General features: G+C 34.0%; 1 pseudogene; it reads left to right on the forward strand.

Moving 5' to 3' along the window:
- The first annotated feature begins 3,047 nt into the window (after positions 1-3,047).
- LOC116420973 lies at positions 3,048-4,513 on the forward strand (annotated as a pseudogene).
- The last annotated feature ends 17,992 nt before the right edge of the window (positions 4,514-22,505 follow it).

The following is a 22,505-nucleotide window of genomic DNA, read 5'->3' on the forward strand; positions in this document are numbered from 1 at the left end:
CTGATAGCACACTAAAGAAAGGTCACTTTTTGCATTATTCAAAGCTGGCCCGGATTTTCAGCGCTAAATTGTTTTAAGGCTTTGATTTCAAAAGTTGTCCTATTAAAGACAATCATTAAGTATTTATTAAGGTACTATTGAATAGGAATTGATTATTAAGAATTTAATATTTTTAATAATTATTTACTCATTAATCATTAAGTAATTTATTATTTTATATAAAATGTCCCTGGACTATGCTAGATATTAGGAGAGATAATATTTGTTTGAGGGTGTGTTCAAAGACATACCCAGTGACTCCACCTCAAAGAACTTACAGGTATCATGAGAAGATAAAATAACTACTTGTGGAATTGATAGAGAACAATTCTGTATTAAGCTGAGCTCCTAGAACAAGACTCAGGACATAGGAGGTGCTAATAAATGATGATTACTTTGGTATTGATTCTAAGAGCAATAAAGTTAAGAGAAATGAGAGATCAAGTCTGGCTAGAGTTAACATATGGCTTCATGGAGAAGATTATGCACCCTGTGTTCTAGCAGAACAGATATTTACTCTCTCTTACATCTAACTATACATCTTTAGTCTATCTCTATCTCTATACCTGGAATAAACTCTCATTTTAACTCTACCTCATAGAAGCTTTCTCTCTTTATAACTCAAGTTAAGGTACTACCTGCATCCCCAACTTTCTCCTAAATCACATGGTATTTACCTTGAATTTACTTGGAATGAATCAATGAAAAAAAAAACTTATATGTTATATAAAAAAACCACTTATATGTTATATGCCAGACATGATCCTAATTGCTAAGGATACAAATTTTTAAAAGTGAGAATACATATATAGAAGTGGTAGTTTAGTAGCTAGGGAGGAAGGAGAAGATGGAATAGGGATAACAGGGATTATAGGGATTATAATAGTAATATAGGGATCATGAGTCAATCCATAGAGCAGTTCAATTTATATTCCTTCTTCAAGCAAGAACAGTAACATAGTAATATTTATTTGATTACTAAGTCCAGAGAAGGAGGTGGAAAGGTAAAGGAAGGGGAATAGAGACATAGTGGTAGATCAGATGGCTGATTCAGATGTTCAGCTGGGACACAAAGTATGACTACTCTAGTAATTGTAGGCCCACTAAACATAGTGAAACAGTTGAATTTGTACTCACCAACCAAGACAGTGTGTTGCAGGGCAAAAGTTGCAAATTTGAGTGAATTAGCTACTGCAGAGATTGCATTTTTTGTTTTTCCTTACTCAAATGTGTTCTGTCATTTCTCCCAACAGAATGTATGTTCCCTGGGGCTTTCAACTCTCTCATTTTTACCTTGGTAACCCAAGGACCCTGCATAAAGTCCAGAACATAGTACATGTTTAAATGCTTGTTGCTTGTTTGATTAATTAATTGAACTAGATTCTTTTTTTTTTTTTTAGATTTTTATTTTCAAAACATATGCATAGTTTTGCAAAACCCTGCAAAACCCTGAATTCCAAATTCTTTCTCCCTCCCTTCTCCCAATCCCCTACCTTAGACAGCTAGTTATCCAATACATATTAAACATGTTCAATTCTTCTATACATATTTCCACTTTTATCATGCTGCACAAGAAAAATCAGATCAAAACAGAAAAAAAATGAGAAAGAAAACAAAAAGCAAGTAAACAACAAAAAATGTGAAAATACTATGCTGTGTGATCTACGTTCAATCCCCACAATCCTCTCTTTGGGTGCAGATGGCTATCTCCATCAAGTCTATTGGAAATGGCCTGAATCACCTCATTGTTGAAAAGAGCCAAGACTAAAAACCATTACATTGAATTCCCAATCCCTATATTTATGCCCACCTGCATTTTTGATTTCCTTCACAAGCTAATTGTACAATATTTCAGAGTCTGATTCTTTTTGTACAGCAAAATAACGTTTTGGTCATGTATACTTATTGTTTATCTAATTTATATTTTAATATATTTAACATCTACTGGTCATCCTGCCATCTGGGGGAGAGGGGGGGGGGGTAAGAGGTGAAAAATTGGAACAAGAAGTTTGGCAATTGTTAATGCTGTAAAGTTACCCATACATATAACCTGTAAATAAAAGGCTATTAAATAAAAATAAAAAAAAAAATAAAGTCAATCACAGAAAACAAACAAAAAGCCTTGCTTTAATTTTAAGATAAACTGGGAAGAACAAAAAAAAAGAAAAAAAAGAAAAAAAAAAAAGAAAAGAGCCAAGTCCATCTGAATTGATGATCTTATTATCTTATTGCTATGTACAATGTTCTCTTAGTTCTACTCACTTCACTTAGCATCAGTCTCTCCAGCCCTCTCTGAAATCATCCTACTGATTGTTTCTTATGGAACAATAATATTCCATAACATTCATATACCATAACTTATTCAACCATTCTCCAGCTGCTGGGCATCAGTTTCCACTTCCTTGCCGCTACAAAAAGAGCTGCTACATTTTTACACATACAGGTCCCTTTCCCTTTTTTAACATCTCTTTGGAATACAAACCCAGTGGTGACACTGCTAGATCAAAGGATATGCACAGTTTGATAGCCCTTTGGGCATATGAACTAGGTCTTAAAGGATAAAATTAATATAAATAATTAGGGTATAAGAGTAAATCTCTGAAAATAGAGATGATTCCTATTCCAGCTTCTCTGCATGTTGGCTTTTTCTCAAAATTTTTTTCTCCCTCTAGGGACCTCTTCTTAAAGATCATTTCTTCTGGAAAAGTTAGAAGTCAGAAGAACTAGGATCTCTCCTTTCCCCAGTTCTCACCATCCTACCCTTCATTCTCACCAAGGAGGACAACTTTATGAAAAAAGGTTTGAGCCCTGACCTCCAAACATAAGTTACAAAATGATCTAATCAGGAGCAAATATTCTCCCCATACATAATTCATTTACAATATAGCAAATAAGTCCTAGGGAGTTGCCTTAGGGACCTATGGGTTAAGTGATTTATCCAGCATCATACATATAATGTAAAGGATAGAAGCCAGAGGGTCAGGCAAAAAGTCTACATAAACAACACAATGGTAATCAAGAAAAAATATCCAGAAGAGGAATTTACCCTCCAGGTCAGTTCCCTAATTGTCCTAAATGCTGATTAGATAGATATTGACCCCTTTGGAAGCTGTAAGTAGAAAAGATGATTTAGGGATTCCTGCTAATATTCCTCATTGGATATATATGCCAGCTCCTGGAACTAGCTGAAAATTATTATTGCAATCAGTTAGTCAATAAGTCTTTATTAAGTGTCTCCTATGTGGCAGGGGTTGTGCTTAAAGTTTTATTGAAGTATAAAAATTATATGTTTTTAAAAAACTATTGTATTTGGAAGATATCTATAGATAGGCTAAGGGCCAGGGGTGTTGTAAACCTCAAATAAAATAAAGGATATATAACACTTTGTAAACTTTAAAGTGGCATATATATATGCTGCTGATGATTATTATTTTCATTATGATGATTACTAGTTTATAATCACTAGACCTCTAATCTGAAGATGACTTCATTCCCCGAGCCTTCAATTATTCTGCTGCTGAGCTCAATACATATTTATAGGGCAGCTAAATGGCACAGTGGATAGAGCACCAGCCCTGAAGTCAGGAGGACCTGAGTTCAAATATGGCCTCAGACACTTAAAACTTCCTAGCTGTGTGACCCTGGGCAAGTCACTTAACCCCAATTGCCTCAGGAAAAAAAAAAAGAAATATTTACCGAGTTATATTATAGGGTGCTAGTAAAATATTTAACAACTGGACTCTGTAAGAGAAAAACATATGCATAAATCCCTCTAAATTTAATCTACATTATTAACACTTTCCTAAATCAATCAACATAAATATAAATCAAGCCCTATCTTCTAATGATTGCCAATTTCTGAGATATAAATGCTCACAATGAAAATTTAAAGATTGGCTTTCATAGGAATGTTAGAGCTATCTCCAGCACACCCTTGTGAACTTCACCACCAATCCTCTCCTCACCACCCAAAACCCCACCCTTCTACATCTAGACTCTGTGAGTCTGAGGAGGCAACAAAAAGTACAGGATTCTAAGGTTGGATTTGGGCAACTTCTTCTGGAGTTCTGGGTGCTGACCAGTAAAACAGGATTATTAATATGGTCTACAATGCATCCAAAAATGAGCTGTTCTGGACCAAGACACTGGTGAAGAATTGCGTTATGCTCATTGATAGCATCCCATACTAACAGGAGTAGAAGTGCCATTATGCCCTGCCTTTGGTCCAGAAGAAGTAAGCAAACTGACTCCTGAGGAGGAAGAAATTTTAAATAAAAAATGGTCAAAGAAGATACAGAAGAAATATGAGAAACAGGAAGAATGCCAAGATCAGCACACTTCTGGAGGAACAGCTCCAGCAGGACAAGCTATTTGCCTGTAAGTCTCATAAATGCCAGGCCAGTAATGGCCAAGCAAACAGGGCCAAGATCTTGAGTTCTATCTTTAAAAGATCAAATCCAGAAAGGGCAAATAAACCCTAACCTGATCCTAACTTGGATGTTCGCTAATGAAATAAATCCCCAGACTGTTTTTTAAAGGGAGGGGAGGAGAATGTTCCATATAATCCACTACCCTAAAGTAAAGAGATAAACAATGACATTATGAAAGGAACATAATTAGCAAAAAAAGATTCTTAGTTCTCTTTTCTGTAAGCAACTTCTACTTGGGGGAGCATGAGACCATTTGGAATTTGGTTCTCATCTTTGAATGGGTCAGCAGTAGCCTTTTAGAGGATTGAACACAGCAAAAGGCAAATACTCAAAAACTGAAGGGAAATAGCATTAACAACCAGAAAGATGAAGAAAAGTATTCCCAGGAGATGGAACCAGAAGTGAATCTTGAAGAAATGATTGATTCCTAGAGAAAAAGTAAGGAGATCATAAATTCCAGTCATGGGAAGCAGCCTGTGCAAAAGTATTGAGTCAGGGAAGATTGAAAGGCAAGTCTGGGGAACAGCAAATAAGCTAGTTTGACTGAAATGTAGGATATGAAGGGAAGTAATGCTTAGAAATTTTGTAAAAGTAGCCTGGAGCAAGATTGTGAAGAACTTTTAAGTGCCAAATAAAGTAGTTTATATATTTTATCATAAAGTCAAGGAGAGAGAGAGAGAAGAAATCATTAAAGCAGGAGAGTAACTCGGTAGATTAATATTTGAGGAAATTATTTTGGCTACTATAGGTAGTAGAGATTAGAGAGACAATAGTCTGAGAGAGGTAATTAGCTCCTGAACTAAAGTACTGACCATGTAAATAGAAAGAAGGGAACAATTAATTAAAAAAACATTTATTAAGTGCTTAAGGAACTATGACATGTATTGGAGATTTAAGTGCAAGTAGAAGGGAAAATTCTCCCTGCCCGCAAGGAGTTTACATTCCACCTGGGAAGACAGCATATAAAAAGGAACTGAAAAGTTTGGGAGGATTTGAAGGGTGTGGGGCATAGTAAAATCCAGAAAGATAGAAGCAGATACTTGAGAAGAAGAAACAGCTCTTCCTTATTATGGAGAAATTCACCAATGGAAGAAGGAAGTAGCCCATATAAAGGAATGTTTTAGGATAAAGAGATCCCAGGGAAATTACAGAGTGACAAAGCAAATGAGTAATGATGGCAAAGCCTAGGGTCAGCAGAGCCAGGAAGGATAGCTGCCAGAAAGAGTGTGGAGACAAAATTAACAAAACTTACTGATTAGATAATAGAATTTCAGACTTGTGGAAGTGTAAAAGTGACGAAAGCTTTGAAGTCTGTAAACCTACATTATTAAAGGATAGCAGTGGCCTGGAACAAAATAAAAATAATATTTGAATTAGCTAGGATAAGGGATGGCTTCATTAGTTCTTATTTGTTATATAATGTTTAAGTTGACTAACATACTTCAGGCATTCTCTAGTTCAACCTATACTTGAATAGAAATCTCCTTGTCAACCTCCCTAAATAATCTTTCAACTTTCACTTAAAAACTTAACAGGGAAAAGGAAGCTACTATCTCCCAAGCTATCCCATTCTTCTTCTGGAAAACTTTCAATTAAAAGAAAATTTGATTTTATATCAAGTTGATATCTTTCTTTTAGTTTCTCCAACTTTGCCCTCTGGGGCCAAACAAAGAAAAGATCTCTAATTCTCTCTTCTATGTGATAGTCCTTCACACATTTGAACACTATTCGATAATATCCTTACCCCTTTAAGTTTACATCCTTTAAATGAAGGGACAGACAGGGATAGTGGAGAGAGTGCTGCTCTTGTAGTCAGGAAGAGTGAATTCCAATCTAGTCTCAGACAATTATTAACTGTTTGACTCTGGGCAAGTCACTTGCCTCAGTTTCCTTATAGAAAATGAACTGGAAAAGAAATGGCAAAACTCCAAATGGGGTTGTAAAGTCAAATAGATATGACTGAAAAATAATTGAAGCAACAACAAAAATATGAATGAATGGATGAATAAGTGGGGGGGGGAGAAGCATTTAAGCATTTATTATGTACATTTTACTGTATTAAGTGCTAGAAATACACAAAGAAATTATCAAAGAGCTCACATTGTAATAGGAGAGATAACACATTTGGAAGATTTCAGCCTCAAATAAGATCTAAAGATTCCATGGCCTTCAGGGCAAAATATGCTTGCTTCCTTTAATCAATGCTCTTCTGTCAGATGTCATATGGTTTTATATTCATTTAGAAGTTCTCCAGCTTATTAAAGAGGATTGCTAAACAAGGGCATTGGATTAAAGGGTCTCTAATCCTGCAGTTCTAAAGCTCAGTAATTTCAGGATGTTCTCATTTAAGAGATGAGGAAATGAAGATCAAAGGTGAAATGGCTTGCCCAGGTCACCCATTATGTAAGTAGCTGGCCTGGAATCTAAAGGTCATAATTTCCAGTCTGTGTTTTTTTTTTTTTTCATTGCTCCCCCACCCCTGCAATTTCACTATTTTTCAGTTTCCTTATTTTAAATAATGGAGCTAATACACCTATTCTAACTTCCTCAAGGTTCATTGGGGGTATAAAATGGAATAATGTATGTGATTCCACCCTGAAAAGTTAAAAGCATCATATAAATGTCAGGTAAAAAGAAGTGGGCTCCATAATACTAAGTTCCAGTTAGCACTTATGAATTCCATTAATTAAAAAGGCTTGTGTGACTTGCTGACACTTAGCTGCACTCTAGATAATTCACATATATGGACCCGGGGAAGTAGAGGTCTTCTGGGAAATAAGAATATGAAATGGGTGATATCTGTCAGGAAGATTTTAGACTGTCTACAAGAAGGATAAGGCTTTAAGACAAATTAACTCTTTCAAGCACCTTTAACACAAGTAATGTATAAGAAAGCAGATCATGCTTTTCAATGTGGAAACCAAATCATGTCAACTGCTTTTGTTTTGTTTTATTTTTCTTTAATAGTCCATAATTTATACTCTTCATTAGGCAAAATCATTAGAACTCCCTTTAATTTTGCTAAGTTGAAGGTGACAACCAAATTGAATGCTGGAAAACTCATCTTCTCACTTTAGAATGAAGGAATCTTATTAGAGGATATGAGTAATTGGATATGATTTACCTTTCATCTCCTCTCCTTATTTCTTCACCTGCTCAGGTCACTTACAACTCTAATAGTTCAACAGTATCTGTTAGTATTGAAAGCATGACATTGTGGAAAGAAGAAGGGACCAGGAGGATGAGAGCTGAATTCTGGTCCTGGCTTTACCATAAACTTGATGTTTTGTTTTGTTTTCAAATCTCTAACCTTCAGTTCTATTGACTATGTAACCATGGTTGTTACATAATCACTGAGTCTCAACTTCCTTTTCTGTAAAGTGGGGATAATTATCTTCTATAGTACCTACCTCTCAGGGGTTTTGTTAAGTTAGCATATACATGTAAAATGCCATGTAGACCTACAGAAAGGTCAGTCACTCACCATATGAATAAAGTGTTGGGCTTGGACTTGAGGATGACTTGGGTTCAAATACTGCCTTTCATGCTTAGTAGTTTCATCACTATGTGGGAGTCACTTAACCTCTTTCAATTCTAATTTTCTCATCTGTAAAATAGATAATGCCACTTGTAACACCTTCTTCCTAAGGTCACCGTGAAGTTCAAATAATTTTGACATCATTTAATAGATGAGGAAATTTATGTAAAGTTAGATAATTTACTAAACCTAGATGTTCTTGTTTCTTGTCTTCATCTACAAAAATAGGGGACTGAACTACATGATTTCTAAGGATCTTTTCATAATAACATTCTAAAATACTGAATTCTACTGGCAAATACTCAGAAAAAAAAATAGAAAGGTCCATGCTTTTAGTTCTGATTCTTTACCCCTCTCTTATGATGCTATTCTCTTTTTCTCAGCTGTCCAGCTTTCTCTTTTTTATGACTATTCAAATCTATTCAAAAAAAGGAGTTCATTTTCATTGAGTATTCAAATACTGGTAACATATTAATGGGTTTTTTTCTTGAGGGATTTCACACTTTTTAGGGATCAAAGACTTAAACTAAAGAAATGAAATTCTTCTGGGAAAATTTCAGGCCACAATAAGAAGTTGGGGGTGTTACTTTGAAGCTTCCCCTTCTCCTAAGATCATAAATCTAAGGAATCTAGGGTTCCTAACTAGAAATGAACTAGAACAATAGAATCTAGAATCAGAAATGAGCTTTGAAATTATGAAGTTCAAGCCCCTAATTAAAAAGAAAGAGAAAACAGAGGTCTATTGAAAGAGTGTAAATAGTAGCAGCTATAGATTTGAGACTCATTCTCTATTTCTGTTAAAATGAGGATAGGAAATGTGGGTGAATTGGAACAAAAACTATTTATGTCTTTGATAATATGTGCTAAAAGAGGAAAATTAGTAGAAACTTGGAAGAAGAGGTAAAAGAGAAAATAGAGAATGGGGTAGAGGCAAGAGGAAAAAGGACCCCAGCTCTCATTAGATGTATCAGTGAGAGGTCATATTGACAACAGATGATAGTGGAGTTCCCTATATTAACCTGTCTTAACTAAATTAATTAAATCTGGGCCATTATATCCATCAGAAAGGAAGAAAAAAATGTAAATAGAACTATTAAGGCAAGATCCAAACATAAATTCTCTACCAGGGTAATCTGAGGATTTACCTATGTAAAAAGGGAGAACTCAAGGATTATTGCTTCCATTCCCCATTTAAAAGGAAAGGGGATACTAAAGTTTCCTTATTTCAAATATTCTGGTTTGACTGTAGTTGGCAGAGAACTGGGTTTAGAGTCAAGAACCTTGGATTTGAAGTCCAGTTTTGTCATTAATGAGCAGCTAGATGATATGGTCAATCAATAAACTTTTAAGTGTCTATTATATGGCAGACACTATGTTAAGTTCTGGAGACACAGAGGAAAGTAAAAGGCACTTTCTGTCCTCATTGATCTCACAACCTTACAGGGAAAATGTACATTAAAAAAAGCTGGAAGTTGGGAGGAAGTATGGGTAGGGTATGTGGGCCAGAAATGTGATCAAATTAGAAATCTAGAGGAGTACATCCTAGCACTATCCTTAAATTTAACATCTGTGAAGAACTCTCCACTCTATGTTCCAACCCCATAAGATGGAAGGAGGAATCCCAGGGAGAGAAGATACAAAAGAGGTGAAAGTTTCATTGCTAATCTGATTTTTCAGAAATTTTTGTTTCTTTTATTTTTAATTTATGAAATAAAACAAGCATTTCTACAACAGTATAATTTATAAAAATTGCACATGAAACTGCAAACTTATTATGTGCAACTTGATATTCCATTTAAAAATATATTAAAGTTATCGTGTAAATTTGTTTTTTTCTTTTTTTTCTTCTTCCTTTCTACCCTAAAGATAGCCACCAGTAGACACAAATATGTGGGTTTGTATGTATACAATATATGTATAATTTATAAAAATTGCACATGAAACATTCTCCTTCAATCATTTTAGCCAATCTCGTAAGTGTAAAATGATATTTCCAAATTGTTTCAATTTTTATTTTTCTAATCAATAATTTAGAATTTTTTAAATAATTATAAATTGTTTTGATTTCTTCATTGGAAAACTGCCCGTTTGTATCCTTTGAACGTTTATCAATAGGAGATGTTGATCTAATTTTGCAGTATGATGATATTTGAGAAAGCGTGATAAAATTCAGCAGTACATTCTGATGAGAAATGATGGCTCTCAAATTAAACTAAGCAGATTTGAGTTTGAATGCTTCTTCAAACAATTACAAACTGGGCATCACTGGGCAAGTCACTTAATCTCACTCAGTTTTGGTTTTCTCATCTGTAAAAGTAAAATGATAGTATCACCTACCTAATCCAATTTAACAAAATCTAGATCCCTCATTTTGCAAAGAAGGAAACCAGTCCCCATTCCAAATAACTTAGCCCAAATCACATAGCTAGTTACTAACACAAGCAAATAATCATGAGAGTGTTGTTAGAATCAAATGAGTTAAGATATAGAAAGTGCTTTGTTTTTTGTGCTTATTAGGACCAAGAAGAACTTTCATCTTGATGATGTGGTCCTAAGAACTTCTGACATCTCCAAGTTTTAGTGATGCACATTATCTTCTAAGCAGCTAGGTTATACAATAGATAGAAGATTGGCCTTGGAATCAGGAAGACCTGAATCCCATCTTACAGACTTACTAGCTGTGTGCCCCTAAACAATAATAAATCTTTCTAAGCTTTAGTTTCTTCATATGGAAAATGGGAATGACAACGATAATATTGTTTCACAGGGATTTGTGAGGATCAAATGAGATAATATCTGTAAAATCCTTTTCAAGCCTTAAAGTATTTTATAAATGCTAGCTACATTTTTAGCTCATTAGTGATCCCATGATTCTATGATCCAACTCAAACAAGAGACAACTAACAATAAGAACAATGTAGTAAGGTATAGTAGGAAGGTACAGCAGAAAGAGCTCTGGCCTGGAATCAAGGGCACAGGTTCAAGTTTCATGTGCCACGAATAAGTTATATAACTTTATATAAGTCATTTCAAACGCAGTAGAGTTATATTTCCTCTTTTGCAAAATAAAAGGTCAAAGTTAAAGTTTTTTTAAGTTACACCAGACTTTGTCTAAAATTGTTTCTTGCTCTATGATTCTATGATTTTTTAGACCCAACTTGGGGATGGACAAAAAATATCTCTTAGGGAGGGATGGAAGATTACTCAAGTACAATGGCATAGTACTTTATGTATGCAATTTCATTTCTGTCAGATTTAAACAAATAGATTCCTTGATAGTTTTCTTGAAAGCCAAAAGAATAGAAAAAAAACAGATACCTCTTAAATTATAACAAAGTGAATATGAGCATTTCAATGATGAAGAGAACTTTTTAAAAATACTTTGGTAATTCAAGGAATATTTGTAAATCTATTTCTATTCTCAAATCCCTTTGACTTTGCATTTCAATATTTCTTTTTCAGAAGAAACTTCTAATATGTGATATTTAGGAAGAGAGGAAGGAAAAGAGGGAAGGAGGAAGGGAGAAAAGAAGGGAGGAAGGAAGAAAGGGAAGGAGGGAGAGAGGGAGGAAGAAAGGAAGGAAGGAAGGAAGGAAGGAAGGAAGGAAGGAAGGAAGGAAGGAAGGAAGGAAGGAAGGAAGGAAGGACAGAGACAAAGAGACACTTTTCCTTTCCCTTTTTCTTTGCTTATATCCCCTTTGCCTTCCATCAATGAATTGAATGTGAAGTTCCCTTTTCATTTTCGAAATTAACACTTTTCCTCCCCCTAGTGGTAGTATCCTTTACTTCTACTCTGTTGATAAAAAATAATACTTGTTTTGTTTGTTTTCAAATAAGAGGCGGAGATCCAGCATAATCAAGCCATTTCCATAGATTTGATCAATTACAATGCCCAAGATTTTCTACACGATTCTCTTAAATTCTTAATTTCTTTTTTTTTTCTTTTTAAATCATGACTGACAAGCATGGGAATGGGAAGATAAAACTGAGTTTAGAGTGAAACATAATTTCAGAAGGAGCTATATGCATCCCAATTAGATGTTTCAGAATCAATGTGTGTTCATGAGTAGATTAGAAATCAGCTCACTCATTCATGCAAATGATCACATGAATGTAATGTGTAATAGTTCAAAGTAATCTCTCTATTCTCAAATTTCTTTAGTGATGTTGGTCAAAGTCCTGTTTTTGCTCCCATCAAATCCTACCTCATGTTAGACCAAAGGAAACAAGTGTGTTATTTCTCATATCAGTATTCCAGGCATTGAATATAGAACCTTACACACAGTTAATAACTCAAAACATTAAGAATCTGTAATATTGTGAGTAAGGATGTAGCCTCCCTTAGGCCAACACTGATGATGAGTTTTGCATATCTTAGTAGATAGAGCTAAGAGACTTGTGTGAGGCTCTGAGAGAGTGAAGTAACTTGCCTATAATCAAAGGGCTAATATGCCTAAAATGGGATAAAAATCAGTAAATTCCTGACTCTAAATACAGCACTCTCCCCTATGCTACAACACCTTCATATATATTAGGTGCTTAATAAATATTCAGTTAAGTAAAATTATTTCAGCTAGCCAGGAAAATTAGCAGAAGATGAAAGTAGCAATAGTCTGCATTACCAAACCACAGCAGTTTTTAAAAGGGAAAAAAATGGTAACCTACCATTCCCATGGGAAAATATATCTATTTCTAGATGATTATAAATAAGACATTTGGGAAAAAAGGAAAATAAAGATACTAAAAATACCAGTTTCAATATCATATGAGATTGATCTGTCAATAAATATTTGTAATGCTGCTAACCACTATTAACCTGTTACTACCTAGCCTGCTTTCTAATCAAATTTGATGATTACCCACAGAAGATCAAAGCTGAAAAGCACCTCAGAGGCCATGTAATCCAAGCTATACCTGAACAGAAATATTGTTTGTAACATACCCAACTATCAATGATCATTCATCTCAAAGACTTCCAATCATTGAAGACTGTCTATGTCTAGAGATGAATATAACTATAAACCTCCTTCCCAGTTCTAGTCATTTCATTTCCCCTTTTTTTCATAAAAATCATAGATCTAGATGTCAAATGAGTCTTAGTAGTCATCTAATTTAACATCTTCATTTTGCAAATGGAGAAATTGAGGCCAGAGAAGATGACCAAGATCACACAGGTAGCACATGAAAGACAGAATTTGAGTATGAATCCTGCGACTTGAAGTATACCAATCTTTAAATTATACTATGATGCCTCCCTTTTTAAGGACACATTTCCCCTTTGATGCCATTTACTAGATGCACAATTCAGGAGTTCAGTTTTGTTCTACCTATGTTTTTAATGAACCAATGTAATTCTGTTGATGAGATTTCAATTTCCTAAGTCAGAAGCCTTCACTTTGTCCCTGGAGTTGCTCGGCTCAAATATGCAGGGCCAAATAAGGAAATTATCTTCTGGGAAGGAATTTCAATTATGGTTGGATATGAAATAAGAGGATTGAATTTTTTCTTTCTGCAAAGTAATCAAACCATGGCAATTACGATTAAAAGTCACTGCTTACAGTATTCAATGTAAATATTTTGTGTAATTTTAAAAAATTAATTCTACCTTAAGAGCATACCAACTCTCATTTGTGGGGAGTTTCTATTCTTTTTCTTTAAAAAAAACCTATTTTTTAAAGATGGTGGACAACAGTAAGGAGGTTACTTGAGCTCTCCCCAATTCCCAAGACAATATTAAATCAAGTCTCTTAATAATTCTAGAATAACAGAATCCACAAAAAGATGTGGTGAAACAATTTTCCAGCTCAATATGACTTAGGACACTTGAGTAAAAGAGGAGTGCAGTCTGTCACTGGCAGTGTTCAGGCAATCCAGCAGAGGATTTTAACCACAACACAGATCAGCGAGGTCCCACAGTCCTAGCTCACCAGACCAGTGGTGTTTTTTTGGAGTATTTTAAATTCATTCTTTTTCTAGCTTTTTAAATTGCACACCCAATTCATTTATCTGCTCTTCTTCTATTTTATTCATGTTAGCATTTAGAAATTTTTAAATTTCTCCTAAGTACTTCTTTGGCTGCATACCATAAGTTATGTTTGGTCTCATTATTGTCATTCTCTTTAATGAAATTAATGATTGTTTCTATCATTTAGTATTTAATCTGTTATTCAGGATGAGACAATTTATTTTCCAATTAATTTTTAAACTATCTTTTCATGCATGTAATGTTTATTTCATTATGATCTTCTTTGTTTATGATCTTTCTTCATTTGATTGTGAGATTTTTATGCCCTAATACAAAGAACAATTTTTGTATGGGTGCCATGTGCCACTGAGAAAAAAGTATATTCCTTTCTATCCCCATTCAGTTTTCTCCAGAGGTTCATCATAGCTAACTTCTCTAAAATTCTGTGCATCTCTTTAACTTCTTGTTTAGTTTATGGATAGATTTATCTAGTTCTGAGGGGGAGGAAGTTGAAGTTCGCCACCTGTATTGTTTTGTTGACTATTTCTTCCTGTTACTCACTTAACTTTTCTAAAAATGTGGATGCTATGCCACTTGGTGCCTATATGTTTAGTTTTAATATTACTTCATTGTGTAACTTTTTAGCAAGATATAGTTTCCTTCCTTGTCTCTTTTAATAGATCTTTTTTTTTTTTTTTTTGCTTTCACTTTTTTTTCATCTTAAATTAAGATTATTACCTCTGCTTTTTTTTTTTAAATTTCAGTTGAGGCATAATATATCCTGCTCTACCCTTTTACCTTTTACCTTTACTCCTTATCTTTCATTCAAATATGTTTCTTGTAAACAACATATTATAGGATTCTTGTTTTTAATCCACCCTTTTATCCATTTCTGTTTTGTAGGAGAATTCATCCTGCTCACTTCTACAGTTATGATTACTAACTGTGTATATTCATCCATCCTATTTTCCCATGTTTATACTTCCCCCTTTTTTCTTTCTCTGTGTGTATGTCTCTGTCTCTGCCTCTGTCTCTGTCTCTGTCTCTTTTTCTGTCTCTATTTCTCCCTTTCCCCCTCTCTATCCTTTTACCCTGTCCCTCCTCACCACATTTAGCTTCTAACTATCAGCCCCTTAATCTGACCTCCCTTCTATACCTCTCCCTCCTTTTTTTCTTTTTCCTTTTTCCCCTTTCCCCTCTTCTTCCATATAGAGTAAGGTAAATTAGAATTGGACAAGTAAAAGTGAATGACTCTATGAGACATCAAGAATCAGTCAACCGGAATCAAAAGAATTGAAAAAATAGTGTAAAATATAAAATAACTCATTGGAAAAACAACTGATCTGGAAAATAGTTCCAGGAGAAATGAATAAAATAGCTGGATTTTCTTAAAGCCATAATAAAGTACCCTGATATCCTAGAATAAGAGGATAAAATCTTATTGAAAGAATCATTCAAGAACATTTTAGCCAAATCCAAACTAATAGGTCAAGGAGAAAAATACTGTAAGCATCCCAGAAAAAAGCACTTAAAATGTGAAGGAACCACAGTCAGTATTACATCTTCTACTTTAAAAGATCAGAGGGCTTAGAATATGATATTCTAGAAGCCAAATGAGTTTAGATTACAATCAAAGATCAAGTACCTAGAAAACTATTAGCATAATTGATCATATCAATACCAAAACCAACAGAAATCATGTGATTATCCCAATAGAGGAAGAAAATGCTTTTGACAAAATACAGCAGCCATTCCTATTAAAAATACTAGAAAACAGGAATAAATGGAGCTTTTCTTAAAATAATAAAACCTTTAGTAAGCATTATCTATAATGGAACTAAACTAGAAACTTTTCCAATAACATAAGGGATGCAACAAGAATGTCCATTATCACCATTATTATTCAAAAATTGTACTACAAATCTTAGCTTTAGCTAAAAGAAGAAAAACAAATTTTAGGAATTAGGAAAGACAATGAGGAAACAATACTATCATTCATTGCAGATATGATATTATGTTTAGAAAATCCTAGAGAATCACTTGAAAATATTAACAATTTTGACAAAGTTGAAGGATTTAAAATAAACTCACATAAATAATTAGCATTTCTAAATATTACCTACAAAGCTCAGCAGGAAGAGGCAAAAAGAGAAATTCAACTTAAAATTACTATAAACAATATAAAATATTTGGGAGTCTACTTAACAAGACAAACTTAGGAACTGTTTGAACACAGTTAATCAAACACTTTTCACTCAAATAAAATCACATCTAAACAATTGGAAAAATATGAATTGCTTGCAGGCAGACTAAACTAACATAATAAAAATATTTCTACCAAAATGAACTTAATTATTCAGTGCCATAATAATCAAATTACCAAAAATTATTTGATAGAAAGAGAAAAATAATAACAAAATTCATCTGGAAGAATAAAAGGTCAAAAATTTCAAGGGAATTAATGAAAAAAATGCAAAGGAGGGCATGCTATGCCTATCATGCCAAATCTAAAACTATATTATAAAAAGGCAGTGATCAAAACTAATTGGTGCTGGTGAAGAAATAGAGTAAATAGATCAGTGGATTAGATTAGGTATAGAAGACACAAATAATAAATGACTACAGTAATCTACTGATAATAAACTCAAAAACTCCAGCCTCTGAGATAAGAACTCACTATTTGACAAAAACCTGCTTGAAAAACTGGAAAATAATATGGCAGAAACTAGGCATAAACCAATATCATACCAAGATAAAGTCAAAATTTGTGAAATTTAGACATAAAAGGCTGTGCCATATACAAATTAGGAGAATAAGGAATAGTTCACTTTTCAGAGCTAAGGAAAGAAGAATTTATGACCATTTATGAAAGAGAATATTATGAAATGAAAAATGAATATTTTAATTACATTAAATTTAAGGGAGTTGGGGCAGAACCAAGATGGCAGAGAGTAAACAGGTCTTTGAGCTTTTTCTTGCTTGCCTCAAATCAGCACCAGATCACAAGCCTCTGAACAGGTTTTGGCATGACAAACCCACAAATATTTGGAGTGTAACAAACTTACAGCAGAAGACATTTTGAAATAACTTCAAGAAAGGTCTATCCCAATGGGGCAAGGGGTAGAGGTGGTAGCCCAACATAGGTGCAACGTAGCATAGTGAATGGAGACCCCGGCTCATACACACAATAGCATTTGCTACTCTGTCCTGGTTCAAAAGCAAGTGGATCAACAGACTAACTGTGAGACCTCCATACAGCTATAAGAAGGCAAATAGTGAACTCCTAAACCCCAGAATAACAAGTGGAACTTGGTTATGCTCACCCAAGAAGAGAAGGAACCCAGTTGCACCGACCCCAGGACAGTGAGTAGAACCAAGAGAACACTGTACACAGAAACAACAAGATTATGTAATGATTTACTCTGATGGATACAACTCTTTTCAACCGCAAGGTGATTGAGCCAGTTCCAATAGAGTTGTGATGGAGAGACACATCTGCACTGAGAAAAAGGACTTAGGGAAATAAATGTGAATCACAACATAGTATTTTCACCTTTCTTGTTTGCTTGCTTTTTGTTTTCTTTCTCATTTTTTTTCCTTTTTAATCTGATTTTTTATGCAGCATAATAAGTGTGGAAATATGTATAGAAGAATTATACATGTTTAACATATATTGGATTACTTGTTATGTAGGGGAGGAAGTAAGGAGAAGGGAGGGAGAAAGAATTTGGAACACAGGTTTCTGAAGGGATGAATATTGAAAACTGTTTGTATGTGTTTTGAAAATAAAAAGCTTTTATTTTAAAATTAATTAACACAAAATTTAAAGGGTTTTGACAAACAAAATCAATACAACCAAGATTAGAAAGAAAGCAGAAAGATGGGAAACAATTTTTATTGCCAGTATTTCTGATAAAGATCTTATGTCTCAAGTATATAGAGAATTGAGTAAAATTTATAAGAATATTAGTCACTCTCCAATTAAGAAATACTCAAAGGATATCAGCAGGTAGTTTTCAGATGAAGAAATTAAAGCTATCTATAATCATATGAAAATGCTCTAATTACTATTGAAATGTAGAAAAATGAAAATTAAAACAACTCCAACTATCGTTTCATACTTATCAGATTGACTAATATGATAGAAAAAGAAAAATATGGAGAAGATGTAGAAAAATTGGAACACTAATGCATAGTTTGTGGAGTTGTGAACTGATCCAACCATTCTGAGAAAATACTTTGAAATACACTGAAATACTCTTACCAGAATATTTTTGAAAGTATCCCCAAGGGACACTCAAACAGTATATACTCTTTGATCCAGCACAACTATTACTACATCTATATCCAAAAGATATCATTAAAAAGGGGAAAGGATCTACAAAAATGTTTAAAGCAGCTCTTTTTGTGGTGGCAAAGAATTGGAAATTGAGGGAATGTTCATCAGGTGGGGAATGTAATAGAATTTTAATATGCTGTAAGAAATGATGAACAGTCAGATTTCAGAAAAACTTGGGAGTATTTACATAAAGTGATGATGAGTGAAAAAAGCAGAATAAAGCAAACATTGTATATCTTCTTTCCTCTCAATTGTTATCTTTCCACAGAATGAAGATAAGTTCCTGATAAGTGCAGTCAATTAAAAATAAATTTTATTGATATCTTTTGTTTTATATCACCCAAATTTTCTCTTGGACCTCTCTCCAAAGAAATACACCATATAATAAAGAATATTTCAAGGAAAAAAAAAAAACAAGAAAAGACAACCAGCAAAATTGATCAATACAATGAAAAAAATCTCAAAATATATGGAAGATTCCATTCCTATGGATCTCCCACTTCTGCAATAAAGACGTGTCAAAAAAGGCAAATGGAGCCAAATCATTTGGGCCTAAAGGGTGGCTTGGTGGCATGAGAAACCAGATCTGGAGTTAGTTAAACTTCAAATTCAACCTCAGATACTAGCTGTGTGACCCCAGGCAAGTGATTTAACCCTGTTTGCCTCAGTTTCCTCATCTCTAAAATGAACTGGAGAAGAAAATGTCAAGCCATTTCAGTGTCTTTATCAAGAAAACTCCAAATGGGATCACAAAAAGTCAAACATGACTGAAACAACTGAATGTGGCAAACCATTTGGTTAGACAAGAATTGATTAGAAACACAAGGTTTGCATAGGATTTTCCCCTTTGCAATGAATGTAAGTTTTCAACTAGACATCCACATTCTTTAGCATTTTAGCTTTTTTCATATCATTGAAAAAAAGTTATTACCCCAAATGTTAATTAGCTAAACTAGTTAACTACCTGGAAATGCAATATAGCCAGAGAAAGCTTGTTTTAGGGGAGAAAACACAGAAAGACCTGAATTTAAGTCCCAGACTTCATATTTAGCATCTGTGTGACCTTGAGAAACTCAGTGCTAAACTCGAGACTTATTTTCTCAACTATAAAATAAGGAGGTCAGAGTCAATGAAATATGAGGTCATTTGCAGCTCTAGCTTTCTGTTATGTCTATTTGGAGCCAAACTATCTTTGAGACTTCCCTTTTCCTAGCCTCCCTTGCTTCTTTTGCAAATTTGTTATCTACTTCAGCCCAATTGTCTCCCCTGTCAGTCACATTCCCCATCCTCCCTTCATCTCAAGCTTGATCCACAACATAAGTCAACAAAATGAACATCAGGGGAAACCTTGAAGAGAAAGAAGAGGTGCCATAAATCAACTGTAGCCTGAGGGGTCTGTGAAGGCAGACAGCTAGTACCAGCTAAACTGATTATCTAAAAGCCCTGAAAGTCTTTTTTATTGCTCAAAGCATCAGCTCAACTAGACCTCCTGCCCCTGCTGTCCTTTGTATGGTTCAAATTGTCTAGTCCTAGTTTCTTCAACTCTACAACCCTCATACATAACTTGGGACTAAGAATCATCAACTTGATTGACTTCAGCCAGGGAATAGCTAGTTCTGTGACTGGGTCTTTGTAAATACTTGTCTCACATCAAATTCAGACTTCTAAGTCTATCAAGGATCAGCTATAATAGGGAAAAATTGAGCTCTCCTTTCTCAAGTTTTCCTAGAATGCCTCATGTAGACCTAACCTTACTCCTATCTCTAACTCTTTATACATTGCAATAAATTCATCTCTGTGTTTAGCTTTCCTCCCCTGTTAGATTTTAAATTTCTTGAGATCTATCTGCAGCACCGAACATGATACATTACACATAGTAAGTGCTTTATAGCTTTTGTTTGAATGGTTCCAACACAATACTACCATTTACAACACAGTCAAAAAGTCAGTTCAGTCAAAGAATAGCCTTTTTGGTTGCAAGACTTTGCTAGCAAGCCAATTTTCCTTTATCTCAAAGTAATGCTGCAGCTCCATGCTTCCTTGGAGATTACTGAGGAATCCTTACATGAGCTGATGAAAAATGAGGTAAGCAGAACAAGGAAAACTACATAAACAGAACAAATTGGAAAGAACAACTACTGCCAAGCAATTGAAATTATATATTATGAAATTATAAAGAATAAGTTTGTCCCCAAAGAACTATGAGAGTGATGAGTGTGGCTTATTATATATATATATATATATATATATATATATATATAGCCAACTTATTTTATGTATTGAACATTTTGCTCATTTATTTTTTTCATTTTCCTAATTTTTTCTTCCAAAAACAATCATTTTTTAAAAGAAGCATTAGTTCTTAGAAAAAGGAAGATATGATTCTCTCCTTCCTTTCTTTCTTTCTTCTTTACTCCTATTCTTTCTTCTTTCTTTCCTCCTCTTCTACTCTCTTTTCCTCTCCCTTTCAATATTCCTTTTCTTCCTGTCTTCCTCCCTCCATATGCTATGAGGAGGAAGAAATAAAAAAGACTGAGAATCACTGATTCAGGATAATACCCTCATTTTATGAAGGAGCAAACAGCCCAAGTGGGAAAATAGTGACTTACCTACTCAAGTCTCATAGAGAGTAGTGACAAAGCTATGGAGTTTAGAATCATGTTCCACAATCTGCTCCACTGGAATAGATATGCCATTTGAAGTTAACATATTAGGTTTCCACTAATCAGTATAATTTTTTGCCCCATAAGACTATTTTTCCTTTTAGGATTTTATATAATACGTTGGATTTTCAAATTCAGATTAAATCTGGACATCAAAAATATACTTTCTTACACAAAGCTTTTTCAAAGCATATCTAAATTATCTCATTCAAAAGGTTTTTATTTCTAATTCTCCTTGTAATTTGTGTTCTACCCCACTCTCAAAGTATTTTAGATTCAATTTATATACTTATTTCCTTCTGTGTAAATATATGAAATCTCAGATTTCTATAAGTATTGATGATATTTTAGAATCAGAGACTCTTAATATGCTCTGGATTTCAAAAGTATCTTAGAGATATCTAATTGCAGTGAATCCCAAAGGATGTGTCAAGAATTTTGTTAAATGTAGATAACCCCTGAGTACCTTCCAGTTACTACCACCTGAGATTCAAGAGAGGTCTTTAAAGAAGACTTCCATTTCAGAAGTAAAGAGAGAACTCAACATGCAAACCTTCTCTTTTCCTATTCCACTGGATAACATTTTGCAAGTTTCCTATATTCAAGTTTGAATTCTGGAGGAGGAAAATATATTTAGCCTAAAAGTAGGTAGAATCTAGGGAGTTATTGAAAATGTTATCCAAGTCCCAGATAATTCCAAAGGAATCATGAAGAAAAATGCTATGTATCTTCAGAAAAAAGACTGATGGAGTTTGAATGCAGGTCAAAGCATATGATTTTTCATTTTGTTTTGAGTGTGTGTGTGTGTGTGTGTGTGTGTATTTCCTCTGGGTCTGTCATCTTTCACAACATGACAAATATGGTAATATGTTTTGCATGACTGATCATGTAAAACCTATATGAAATTGCTTACTGTCTCAAGGAGGGGACAGGAAGGGAAAAATTGAAATTCGAAATTTTTAAAATATGAATGTCAAAAATTATCTTTACATGTTCTTGGAGGAAATATAATTTTATAAAATGAAATGAGATCAAAGAAAATGTTTTCTGGAAGATAAATATAAAGTAAAGTTTGTAGCGAAATTCTCAAAGGCTTAAAATAGTTTAAGATGTCCTTAGACCTAGAGATAACAGGTAGCTTTTTGATAAAAGTAATGACATGATCAGACTTATGTTTCATGTATCATTTTGGCAGTTCTGTGGGAAATGAATTAGAGAGAGGGAGATCAATTAGGTGATTCTTGAAATTGTTAAAGAAAAAGGCTTGAGTATAAAGTATTGGCTCTATGAGTAGAGAGAAGGTTCATACTGAGATATTTTGGAGGCAATAATGGCAGACTTTGATATATAATTGAGTATGTTGAATGAGTGAAATTGAAAAGTTAAGGATAACACTAAGATTTTGAAGCTGAGTAACCAGAAGGATGGTGATACCCTATTATCTCTAGAGAAATAGAGATGTTTGGGGTAATGGTGGAATGAGGAGAGCTAGTAAAGGTTATGTAATGAGATTTGCAATGCTGATTACAAT

This window comes from Sarcophilus harrisii, chromosome 2 (genome assembly GCF_902635505.1).
Source record: "Sarcophilus harrisii chromosome 2, mSarHar1.11, whole genome shotgun sequence".
Lineage (NCBI taxonomy): Eukaryota > Metazoa > Chordata > Mammalia > Dasyuromorphia > Dasyuridae > Sarcophilus > Sarcophilus harrisii.